The sequence below is a fragment of the Halichoerus grypus genome, chromosome 7 (genome assembly GCF_964656455.1).
Source record: "Halichoerus grypus chromosome 7, mHalGry1.hap1.1, whole genome shotgun sequence".
NCBI classification, from domain to species: domain Eukaryota; kingdom Metazoa; phylum Chordata; class Mammalia; order Carnivora; family Phocidae; genus Halichoerus; species Halichoerus grypus.
The window spans coordinates 55,207,833-55,221,689 of NC_135718.1; positions in this window are offsets into that span (position 1 = coordinate 55,207,833).

Consider the following 13,857-nt stretch of genomic DNA (forward strand, 5'->3'; position numbering starts at 1 on the left):
GGGGAGCCTCTTCAAGTTGGCTCTCAGTCCTTTTAACACCTTAGTAGCTTGGAACCCGCCTCTCTAGCCAGTGTGAGGCGATGTTCCAAGCTCATCTTATACAAATCTTGCCCCAAACCAAGAGTAGCAACTTCCCCAAGAAGCTCTTGTTTCTTTTTTGTGGAAAATGGTATTTCCAACAATCTGAGTGTAGGGATCAATCATTGCTAGTGGGTCAGTCTTGTTTTCAAGCTTCTTTAGTGAACAGAGCTAAATTTTGTATGTGTGCATGCTTTTAGGAGATTTAGATTGTTTCCAAACATCTCATGAATTCCTACTGATCCTTCTGGGTCATACCCACAGAGTTGTGAAATCTAACCTCTTCTACATGACATCTGCATCTCCTCTCTTTAATACCACGAATCCTGATTCTCAAGGACACAAGAGGGGATAGAATTAGGACATTCCACAATTACTCATTTACTTTATCTCTCACTCAAACCAAACACCTTCGGAAAAGTAATTGCAATGTTTCTACCATATGTGTTATTACTAAGAATAGCGAAAGTACTTTTTTTTTGGTGTAGTCTTGCCATTCTACCCCCATTTAAGAATAATGAACTATATCTACCTTGTTTGAGCTTCAGCCATGGAATACTATAAACCTCTCTCTTTTAGGCCTCATTTAGTGTTACTGTTACAAATAACTACATGTTTACTACTGATCATCATTCCTTACGTTAAATGTTTCTTTAGGCATTTTGCTGGACTGAAGTTCATTCATTTTTTTAAACTTATTTTATTTCTGCACATCGGTCTTCTCTGAAGTTCAGTCTTTAGTATGTTTTTCAGGGAGGGCTCATGGGACCGATATCCCCATGTTTTTGCATGTTGATAACATTTTTTGCCCCTTTACACTTGAATGTCACTTTTGCTGCCTTTAAGATCCTTGATTTCATCTTTTCTTTCTCTATCTTAAAATTCTTCTGCATTTGCTCCTGGAGAAATATTAGTGTAGAACGGTTTCATGATAATCGAATTTTCTTTCTCTTATAATTCATCTGCCGTTTTGGCTAGATGCCCAAAGTATTTTTTTTTTCTTTTTCTTTAAAGTTCAGTAATTTTATTAGAATATTTTGTGATCTGGGTCATTCTGAGTCAATAATCTTAGGTACATGGAATGTGTTCTTTTCAAATGTCATTCCAAAACTTTTTTTTTTTTTCCCCAAGAAAGTTTACTCTGTTCCCCGTCTTAGTTTTCTTCTTTGGAGATTTCTATTACTCATATACTGAGTCTTCTTTACCTATACAGTAGTCCCCCCATATCCACAAAGGAAATGTTCCCAGACCCCCAGTGAATGCCTGAAACCCTGGAAAGTACTGAATTGTCTATATACTATGTTTTTTCCTGTACATACATACTTACGATAATGCTTAATTTATAAATTAGGCACAGAAGAGATAACAATAATAACTAATAATAAAATAGAACAAATTATAACAATATACTGTAAAAAAAGTTACATGAATGTGGTCTCTCTCTCAAAAGATCTTATTGTACTGGACTCACCCTTCTTCTTGGGATGATGTGAGCTGATAAAATGCCCACGTGATGAGCCGAAGTGAGGGGAATGACGTAGGCATCGCGATGTAGCGTCAGGCTACTATTGACCTTCTGACAACATGCTATAGCTTTAAAAGCTTCCTGGTCTGATCATGCCAATGGTTCCTGTCCTATCTGGTTCTTGTTCTGATGCTTGTTCAATCTCTTTAAACCAAGTGTTTTGCTTTTTAGTATGCCTTGCAATTTAAAAAAAAAATATTTATTTATTTATTTGAGAGAGAGAGAGAGACAGAGCATGAGCATGAGCGGGGGTGGGGGCAGAGGGAGAAGCAGGCTCCCTGCTGAGCAGGAAGCCCTATGTGGGGCTTGATCCCAGGACCCTTAGATCGTGACCTGAGCTCAAGGTGGATGCTTAACCAACTGAGCCACCCAGGCGCCCCATGCCTTGCAATTTTTTGCTCAAAGCGGAACATGGTGTACTGAGTAGAGGAAAGTGCATCCAGAGGGTCTTTAATAATGTGGTGGGGAGCTGGAGCAGGAAAGGAAGCGTTGTCTAGTCTTATGACTGAGTCCCAGTCCTTGGTGAGCCCATGTCCCTGAACTGTGAACTTCACCAGTCCTCAGTAACCCCACCCTCCTTTGGGTTTGACAGGATTGCTTGAGGGGGTTGGAGTTGGGTATTTCCCTTTCTCCAGGCTGGTTTGGTGTTGATAAAACCCCGTGAGTTAGGCTTTGGCCGAATGCTTTCTCCTGAGGGCAGGCCTTGTTAAGCACAGACTGTTCTGGCATATTTTAAAATGGTTCTTTTCCCCCCTCCCCTGCTGGAAGCACGAAGGGATTTTTCTCTGATATTCACTTTGAGGACCTTATCAGGCTCCCAGAGGAGGTAAAACGCACAAATGTGTGGGGGTTACCCTGTGAGCGGGTTCCCCTGGAGTTCCTAACTCTGAGACATGTCCACGTGGAGCCTCCAGCGATTTATCATAATTCGGGTTTTCTTGCCCCGGCACTGATTCCCCCAGAAGCTTCTGCCCTGGGATGTTGTGACTCTGTGTTTCCAGTTTTGGGGGGCTTCACTCTCCCATTTAGCACCTCAGACTCTCATTTAAAAGGTCTTACCTCCTTGGTGGGCCTGAAAACCCCGCTCCACTTCTCGGCTACTGTTTTCAAATTGAGAAATAGGGATGTGGGGAAAGGTGGGACCAATATTCCCCTTCCTGGGCTTTCCTTTATTCTGAGTTCTTGGCTCTGTAAGTGCTGACGACTTTGATAGTGCTCCAACACCTTCAAGTAGATTAAAAAATGTTAGGCTAGGGGCACTTGGGTGGCTCAGTTGGTTAAGCGCGTCTGCCTTCGGCTCAGGTCATGATCCCAGGGTCCTGGGATCGAATCCCGCATCAGGCTCCCTGCTCAGTGGGGAGCTTGCTTCTCCCTCTCCCTCTGCTTGCTGCTCCCCCTGCTTGTGCACCTGCTCTCTCTCTGTCAAATAAATAAATAAATAAAATCTTAAAAAAAATTAGGCTAGCTTTTTTTTTTTTTTTTAAAGATTTATTTATTTGAGAGAGAGAGAGAGAGCATGAGTCGGGGGGAGGGGCAGAGAGAGAGAGAATCTGAAGCAGACTCGCAGACTTCCCGCTGAGTGCGGTGCCCAGCATGGGGCTGGATCTCACAACCCTGAGATCATGAGCTGAGCTGAAATCAAGAATCAGACACTTAACTTACTGAGCCACCCAGGGGCCTGTAGGCTATCTTTTATAGTTTTTTCAGTAGAGCAAAATAAGCTAGGCTATCATTTTGAGAACAGAACCCACTTCACTGAGTTTGAATTTTGGTGAATCTTTAAACTACTTTTCTAGGACTTCTAATTGCTTATTTTTTAAAAAATGGACCTCTTTCATAGTGTCTTGTACATTCAGCGTAGTTTCTGCACCTAAACATATCTAAGCAGTTGAAGCATATGCTTTTGTTCTATATTTCAGGTTCTTAGGATGTTCTTTCTCCTTTATGGAGCTTTGTGCCTACACTTTTTGTTTGTGAGCTAATCTCTACCAAGAGCCCTTTCTGTTGGAGTTCTGATACAGTATTTTTCTCATGGAGAAATTTGTATTTGCCTCTAGTAATACTCTAAGGGTTTCATGATCTCAGGGCAACTTTAATGGGAATTTTAGGTTTATGGGTGGAGGGGGAATAGGATAGTAGTGGGGTGTCTTTTTGGGTGGTGGAAATGTTCTGGAAGAGATAGTGATGATCCTTACACAACTTTGTGAATAAATGAAAACCACTGAGTTGCACACTTGAAAGTGGTGTGAATTTTATTGTATGTGCAGTGTATGACAAAAACACGAAAAAAATCCAAGTTTCTGTACATGCAGGTAATGTAAATTCAGATTACACATCCCCACCGAGGGAGGCTCAGGTGGACAAGACGTTTGCTGCATGCCTGGGCCTGTGAAGAGTCTTTTTTAGTCCTTATTTAAAGACAGAGCAACAGTTCAAGGGGTTTTTATTCTGGCTCTTGCCTCATCTAATCTGTAGGCCTTGTTCCTGCCTTTGGTGGGTATTAAAATCCTAACCTCAAACTTTTATGCCTTAAGTCTAATACCTCTGTAAGTCAGAGGTATTAGACTTCTTTTTTCTTCCTTCTTACCATTCTCATTTGAATTTTTTTTTTTCCATTTTTAGCCCTGGGGATTTTTTCTCTTGCTTTAGGTTAGCTAATTATTATGAAAAGTTGGTTTAATATATGGAAGTGTCACTACAGTACATGTATTCAACACTTCCCCTGTTTTTGCAGCTACATAGAATATTGCAGGAAACATTCTTGTACACCTATTCTTCTGGGATCATTCTTTTAGTTTTTTATGAGGTCGAGTCTGAGAGGTGGAGGTGTTGAGTCTGTTGGGGAGAAAGGTTTTATTTGCTCTTCAGAGTCCTCTGAGCCAGACTAAGAATTAAATTGACACGAGACAGATTAATAGGAGAAAATCAAAATTTAGTTTCATACATAGGGGGAATCCACGTAGATGTGGAAATTCCAAAGACAGTCAGGCAAAATGAGGGATATGTGTCATTCTGAACTAAGGAGAAGGGGGTAGGGGTCTGGGACTTCAAAGGGAGGAAATGCAATTCACAGGAAGATGAAAAAGGGTTTGTGTTTGGTAAACAAGTGTTTGCTGCCCCCCCCCCCAACAATGGGACACAGAGGACTTGGCTCAAACAGGTCTCATTCTTTTTCTCCCTTTCTACCAGACCTACTTGATACCATAATGTAGTTATCTATGGTGATAGCTGTCTTCCTGGAGCAGATTCTCCATCTGAATTCTTTTTAGGCAGTTGAGTGGGAGGTAAAGAGCTTTTCCTGAATCTGCTGGGTTTTGATGTTCTTTAATTTGAAATAATCTCCATGCCAAAGTGGCGCCCATCTTGGGGGCATCCCGCCCTTGGCCCCTACATGTCAGATGTATGTGCCTTTGGAATGTCCATAGCTACTGCTGATAACTTTTAAGGGATGCTGTAGAATCCCCACCCCCAGTAGCGATGTGCGAGGTGACCCCTAGCAGGTGCTTGTTTGAATAATTAACTTTGCAAAGGGAGAGAGAGAAAATTTGTGAAGTTCGTGAAGAAGGTCTTATCCGTTGTAGAAGGTATAATTCATACTCAAGATTAGGTTTGTCCATCTTTTAAATCATAATGCTTTTAAATCATACACCAAGCACCAATTGGCCCATAAAGATAATTCCCAGGCTCCCATGAAGGTGGTTCTAGCATCTGCTCACTCGTTCTGGAGTCCCTGAAACTTCAGTTTTGTTCAGTCTTACTTTTTGGATTCACCTCTCAACTTTTATTGATTGATTGATTTTATTGATTGATTTTGGCAGCGGTTCTTTCTGACTTAGGCTTACGACTCTCCCTTCTAGGATGCTGGCTTTCTTCTTCTCTCCCAGATTTTGACTGTCTTGACTGTATCCCTGGATCTCCTCCCTCAGCCACTCCTAAGATCCACTCCTGGCCCACCTGTGATGGGCTGAAGTTGGAATAAAATAGCCATCTAGTCACTGAAACTTGTGTTTCTTTTGCTCTCATGGAAGATAACATTAGGAGTTATGGAGAAGATGAATGCTATCTTAATAATCATATATACAACTGACATTGATATTTTTATTTATTTTTCTAAAGATTTATTTATTTAGAGAGAGAGAAAGCAGGGGTAGGGAGGGGCAGGGGGAGAGGAGAGAGAGAATCTCAAGCAGACTCCCCACTGAGCTCAGAGCCTGATGCGGGGCTCGATCTCCCAACCCTGAAGATCATGACCTGAGCCAAAATCAAGAGTTGGACGCTTCACCCTACTGAGCCACCCAGGGGCCCCTGACTTTGATATCTTTATATGAATGGTAAGGAAATAGAGAGAATTGGCTAATGACAAGTATGAGAGTAAAGCTGTGAGTTTTAAGCACAGAGGGTTTATTAGGAAAAAAAAATTTTTTCGGGCAACATTTTGCCGCTTATTTTGATAGTTTTTAAACTGGAGGAGATGCAGTAGATGTTATATGCATACATGTTAGCAACACATTTCAGTGTTTGAAAATTTTGCTAGTAAAATTTAAGATGCCTTGGAATGAGAAACACAGTCACGTGGCTTGCAATCTGCTTGAAAGACTGTAAATTACAAATGGTATTGTTTAGGAGTTGGCTGCGAAGTTGAACAGAGGTTATAGAGTCTGAAAATTATTGCTGGAAACTGTAATTCTTAAGAAAAATGTCAAGGAGGTTCCGGAGTTTTGGAGCAGTATATGAAGAAGAGATCATTTCAATTCTCCCTCCTTGCTGGGAGAGTAGACTTTTCAACAAGGTGACAAGGGTGGATGGCCCTTTATGGAAAAAAGCATTTTATGTCTGACTGGCTGGGGTAACCAGCAAGGCCCAACTGTTGTTCTCTGGGAATTTGTTCTCTCTGTGGCGGTGGATGGTTTTCTGCTCTGAGTGATGTAGGGATTCAGAAAGATTTTTCTGTAAGTTCCAAATCCTTATGATTTATTTTATAAAAATTATTACATCCATTTTCTTGAATAACCTTTGAGATTGTTTGCCTGTTGTACTGCTGTTATTTTCGATGATTAAAAAAAATGAGATTTGGGTGCCTGGGTGGCTCAGTTGGTTAAGCATCTGCCTTTGGCTCAGGTCATGATCTCGGGGTCCTGGAATCGAGCCCCGCATGGGGCTCCCTGCTCAGCGGGGAGTCTCTTTCTCCTTCTCCTTCTGCCGTCCCCGCCGCTCATACTCTCTGTCTCTCAAATAAATAAAGAAATAAATTAAAAAAAAAAAAATGAGACTTCGGTATTCAGGAATGGACTGTTCTGTTTTTAATTTCTCTTGGAAATGGAAATAATTCTCAGGCTCCCTTTGGGAATGCAATTATCTGGTTAATCTTAGTATGTTATAGAAGGAGATTACAAAGCTTTTTTTTAGATATTTGTCTTGGGCTACTATAACAAAATGCCATAGACTGGCTGCCTTAAACAACAGGTTTTTATTTCTCATAATCTGAAGGCTGGAAATCCAAGATCAAGGTGATGGCAGATTTGGTTCCTGGTGAGAACATCTACCTGGCTTACAGTCAGCTGCCTTCTTGGTGGGCCCTCACATGGCGGAGGAGAGAGAGGAGAGAGAGCTCTCCTTTTTACAAGAACCCCCACTCCTGTCATGGCGGCCCCACCCTCATGACTTAATCTAAACCTAATTACCTCCTCACCTCCAATACCATCACATTCTGTGATAGGACTTCAACCTATTTTTGAATAGATTTTGAATTTGAATTTTGAGAGGACACCAACATTCAGTCCATAACAGATCTTCTCATGCCTCTAAATTTCATTCTAAGGAAATGCCTCCCAACTCCACATCTCTAACAGAAAAAAATATACATAGCTCATATATACACAGATATATAAGTTATATAGAGTATCTTGAAAAATATTTTGAAGTTGTACATATATATGATATAGGACATATTGGGTATGTGAAAAGTATTTTGAAGTTGTGCAAAGGGCAATTTCTGGAACCACTGATCAGAATTTTTCTGTGTTTACTTGTAATAGACAATACTCACCTTTCAGATAATACTTATCTTTCAGATAAATGGTTTCCCATTGGTTTTCTTCCCATTTCCTTTTCTTCCCTTTGTTTCTTATCTATTGATAGAATAATTTTATTTTTTACTTTTACTTACTTTTACTTTTATTTTTTAAAGATTTGTTTATTTGAGAGAGAGTGTGTGAGTGGGGGGGAGGGGCAAGGGGAGAGGGAGAGGAGAAGCAGACTTCTGCTGAGCATGGAGCCTGAAGCAGGGCTTGATCCCGAGACAGAGATCATGACCTGAGCTGAAAGCAAGAGCCAGACACTCAAGCTCAACCAGGTGCCCCTTGATAGAACAATTTTAAAAGAAATATTGAAAAAAAAAATCAAATCCCATCACTCTACATAAGGCACTTTTTGGGGAGTAAGTTCCATTTGTTAGTTTCGTACTTATATAATTAGAGTCTACGATCTTGTTTTCTGCTTATTTTTATTCCACTTACAACTGTCAAACACATTTCCCTAGTTACATCATGATCTTTATCATCATCATGCGATTTTACGATTGCATGATAATCAGAAAGGATGAAATAGCGCATTTACTGAACCATTTTGATGGAAACCATTCTAAAGATCAGTAGAGAGAGATCCCCCCCACCCCATTCCCCCAAAGATGCAAGGGTTTTTTGGTCTGTATTTAGAAGTGCTAGGCTATTTTGGTGGATGCCAGTCAGAGAAATACCAGGTGTTTAGGGAATCTACAGTCCAGCTCTGAGACAAATTTTTAAAAAAAGTTTTTCAACATTACGGGGTGGTGATCTCAGGGTCGTGAGATTGAGCTCAGAGTTGAGCTCCCCACTTGTGGGGAGTCTGCTCGATTCTCTCTCCTCTCCCTCTGCCCCTCCCCCCACCATACACGCTCTCTCTAAAACAAAAATAAATAAATCTTAAAAAAGTTTTACATTACAAAAACAAATCAAGCTTGCTACAAAAAATTTAGAGGAAAAAAAAGAAGAAGAAAAATTAGCTTTAATTCCACCTTTGATACTACCACTGTAGTATTTCCTTCCACTTTTGTTTTGTATTAGTACATTCTCCGCCCCCAAATTTGTTTTTTTTCGCTTCTTTGTCTTTTGCCTTAAAAAAAAATACAGATTACACAAGTACATTCTTGCTGTAAAGATCAAAATAATGATTAAGTGGAGAGGACACAATAAAGTTCCCCTTCATTCTAGCATTCTAACCTCCCCTCCCTTTGGAGGTAAATTTCTATTCAATATTTGATGAGCATGATTCCAATTTTATTCCTTTGTAGCTACATACATACAAGTATATATATATATAGCTATTTCTTTTCTTTTTGCAAATAGGATTTCTATATTGTTTTGTATCTTGCTTTTTCAATTTACAAGGTATCTTAGAATTAGTTTCACATTATTATTCTATATTCTCTTTAACAGCTGTTTCATATTCTATAGAAGGGATAATGCCAGAATTTAAAAATGTTTCTTTTATTGATGGACATATAGGATTTTTCCAATTTTTTTCTATAACAAACAACGTTACAGTGGATATTCTTGTACATTTCTTTTTGGAACATGTGTGAGAATTTCTATGTGGTGGGTCCCTTTAAGTTGAATTTCTTTTTTTTTTTTTTAGATCTTTTATTTATTTTCTGACAGAGAGAGACACAGTGAGAGAGGGAACACAAGCAGGGGGAGTGGGAGAGGGAGAAGCAGGCTTCCCACGGAGCCAGGAGCCCGATGCGGGGCTCGATCCCAGGACCCTGAGTTCATGACCCGAGCCGAAGGCAGATGCTTAACGACTGAGCTACCCAGGCGCCCCTAAGTTGAATTTCAACTTCACATAGTAGACAGGTTAAAAATTTTGAGAGATTTTGCCAAACTGACTTGAATTTATATCTTTTCTAATAGTATACTGGGGTGTCTGTTTCCTTTAATTCTTATCAAAGTTCACATCATAAAATAATTTTTTGGTAACTTGGGCATGCTTTTTATTGCTTTAATTTGTATTTCTTTGCATTTTGATAGATTGGGCTTCTTTCACTTAACATAATGTTTTCCATATTCATCGATAGTGTAACATGGACCAGTACTTCATTTCTTTTTTTGTTTGTTTGTTTTTTGACTGGATAATATTCTGTTGTATAGATAATATAGTACATTTTGTTTATCCATTACTCATCAGTTGATAGACATTTGGGTTGCTTATCCTTTTTAACTGTTATAAATAATGCTGCTATGAATATTAACATATAAGTGTTTGTGTGACCATGCTTTCAGTTTTCTTGGGTATGGTCCTAGGAGTGGAATTGCTGGGTCATATGGAAACTCTATGCTTAAATTTTTGAGCAACTGCAAACTTGTTTTCCTAAGTGGCTGCACCATTTTACATTCCCATTAGCCGTTTATTAGGGTTCCAGCGTTTCCACATCCTTGTCAACACTTGTAATTATCTGTCTTTTTTTTTTTTTAATTATAGCTACCCTGGTGGGTGTGAAGTGATATCTCACTGTGGATTTGATTTAACTTGTTGATCATCTTCTGTGCTTATTGGCCATTTGTATTATCATTTTTGGAGTAACGTCTATTAAAATTCTTTAACCGTTTTTAAACTGGGTTGTCTTTTTATTGTGGAGTTGAAGAGTTCTTTGTATATCGCAGATTCAAGTCCTTTATCAGATATATAATTTGCAAATATTTCCTTCCATTTTGTTGGCTGTTCTTTAACTTTCTTGACAGTGACGTTTGAAGCACAAAAGTTTTCAATTTTGATAGAGTCCGGTATAAGTATTTTTAAAAATTTTATTGCTTGTGCTTTTGGTATCCTATCTAAAAAGGTTTTGCCTAACCCAAAGCCATGAAGATTTAATCCTATATTTTCTTCTAAGAGATTTATATTCTATGATCCATTTTCAATTAATTTTTGTAGATAGTGTGAAGTAGGTGCCCAGATTCATTTTTTTTACATGTATATATCCATTATTGCAACACTATTTGTTAGAAAGATTATTTTCCCCTTTGAATTATCTTGATATCTTTGTTGAAAATCAGTTTATGTGAGGTTTTATTTCTGGACTCTTACAATGATATGTCTATCTTTATGCCAGTATCACATTGTCTTGATTACTGTAGTTTTATGGTAAATTCTGAAATTGGAAGGGTGAGTTCAACTTTGTTCAACCAAAAATTTTTTTTGGTTATTCTGTTTCCCTTGGATTTCCATATGAATTTTAGTATCAACTTGTGAATTTCTGCAAGATAAAAGCAGCTGGAATTTTGACAAGGCTTACATTGAATGCACTGATCAATTTGGGGGGTATTGTCATTTTGACAATATTAAGTCTTCTAATCTATGAACATGGGATGCCTTTCCATTTATTTTGGTCTTTAATTTCTTTCAATGATATTTTGCAGTTTATAATGCACAAGTCTTGGATTTCTTTTGTTATATTTATTCCTAAGTATTGTATTCTTTTTAAGGCTATTGTAAATGTAGTTGTTTTCTTAATTTCATTTTTTTGGATTATTCATTGCTAATGCATAGAAATACAATTGATATTTTATATCTGTCTTGAACAAACTCAATGAACTCATTTTTAACTCTAATACACTTCCCTTCCATTTTTTTCTTGCCTAGTTGTCTGGCTAGAACTCCCAGTGCAACGTTGAACAGAGGTGGTGAGAACAGTAATCTTTGTCTTGTTCTTGGTCTTAGGGAGAAGGCTTTCAGTCTTTCATCATTAAGTATGATTTAACTGTGAGTTTTTCATAGGAGCTCTTTGTTAGGTTGAGGAAATTCCCTTCTTACTAGTTTTTGAGTGTTTTTACCATGAAAAGGTGTTGGGTTTTGTCAAACACTTTTTCTGTCTATTGAGATGCCCATTTTTTTGGTCTTTTATTATATTAACATAGTGTATAGCATTAATTGATTTTCATATGTTAACCCAACCTTGTATTTCTGGGATAAATCCTACTCGGTCATGTTATATAATCCTTTTCACATGTTGCTGGATTCGGTTTGCTAGTATCTTTTTTTTTTTTTTTTTAAGATTTTATTTATTTATTGGACAGAGAGAGTGAGAGAGCACAAGCAGGGAGAGCAGCAGAGGGAGAGGGAGAAGCAGGCTCTCCGCTGAGCAAGGACCCCCGTGCGGGACTCCATCCCAGGACCCCAGGATCATGACCCAAGCCAAAGGCAGGTGCCCAACCATCTGAGGCACCCAGACACCCCTCGGTTTGCTAGTATCTTGTTGAGGATTTATATATCAATATTTATAAGGGATATTGGTTTTCTTTTCCAGCAATGTTTTTGTCTGGTTTAGGTATCAGGATAATCCTGGTCTCATAAAATGAGCCTGGGAAGTGTTCCTTCCTCTGCTATGTTTTGAAAGAGTTTTTGAAGGATTGGTGTTAACTTTAGTTTAAAAATCTGATAGAGGGGTGCCTACCTGGCTCAATCGGTAGAGCGTGTGACTCTTGATCTCAAGATTGTGAGCTCAAGCCCTATGTTGGGCATAGAGCTTACTTTAAAAAACAAAGTTTAAGAAAAGTAAAATAAAAATCTGATAGAATTCACCAGTGAAGCCATCTGGTTCTGGACTCTTCCTTATGGGAAGTTTTAAAGTTACTAATTTAATCTCTTGTAAGTATATTCAGATTTTCTATTTCTTCTTTAGTCAGTTTTGATAGTTTATGCCTCTAGATTTGTCCATTTAATTTAGGGTATCTAATTTGTTGGCATATAATAGTTCATAGTATCCCTTTTATTTCTGATAATCTCTTTTATTTCTGTAAGGTTGGTAATAATATCCCTTTCATTCTGATTTTACTAATTTCAGTTCTCTTTCTTTTTCAGTCTAGCCAAATCAATTTAAATTTTTTTAAAGGAAAAATAATTGTTTTCAATGATTTTATCTATTTTTCTATTCTCTAGTGCATTAATTTTGAATTGAGTCTTTATTATTTCATTTCTTCTGCTTTTTTTGGATTTAGTTTGTCTTCTTTTTCTATTTTCTTAAGGCAAAATTTAGGTTATTAATTTGAGATTTTTTTTCCTTTTCTCCCTCCCTCTCTCTCTTTTTCTATTTCTTTCTTTCTTTCTTTTTTTCTTTCTTTCTTTCTTTCTTCTCCCTCTCTTTCCTTCCTCCTTTCCTTCCTTCCTTCCTTCCTTCCTTCCTTCCTTTCTTCTTTCCTTCCTTCCATGGTTGTGTTTTCATTTTCATTCACTCAAAGTATTTTCTAATTTTCTTGTGATTGCTTCTTTGATGCATTGGTTATTTAAGAGTGTGTTCTTTAATTACCTCATATTTGTGAATTTTCCAAATTTCCTCTGTTATTGACTTCTAATTTAATTCCATTGTAGTCAGAGAACATAATTTGTGTAATTTCAATCTTTTAATGTTTACTGATTGTTGTTTTGTGGCCTAACTTATGGCCTCTTCTCAAGAATGTTTCATGTGCACTGGAGAAGAATGTGCATTCTGTTGTTTTTTTGGATGGAGTTTTCCATAGATGTCTGTTAGATCTTATTTGTTTAAAGTATTGTTCAAGTTTTCTATTTTCTTGTTGACCAGGTACCTTGTTTTATGCGTTATTGAAAGGGAATTTTTTTTAAGATTTTATTTCATTTTGAGAGAGAGAGAAAACAAGCAGGAGTGGGGGGAGGGGCAGAGGGAGAAGCAGAGAAGCAGATTACCTGCTGAGCAGGGAGCCTGACGTGGGACTCGATCCCAGGACCCTGGGATCATGACCTGAGCCAAAGGTAGACGCTGAACTGACTGAGCCACCCAGGCACCCTGAAAGGGATTATTGATATCCCCAAATATTACTTTTTAATACTCCGTTTTTCTCTTCCATTCAGTCAGGTTTTACTTTATATATTCTGGGATCTGTTTTTAAGGGATACATGTTTATAATTTTAAATATCTTCTTGATGCATTGACCCTTTCGTCATTATAAAATGTCCTTTTTTGTTTCTAGTAGCAATTTTTGTCTTGAAGTTTATTTTGTCTGATATTAGTGTAGTCACTCCAGTTCTCTTTTGATTACTGTTTGGATAGTATATCTTTTTCCATTTTTTTACTTTCAATGTATTTATGACTTTGAATTGAAAATGTGTCTCTTATAGATAGCATATATTTAGATCATATTTTCTTTTCATTCATTCATTCTGGCAAACTGTGTTTTGATTGGCATGTTTAATTAACATTTAATATACTT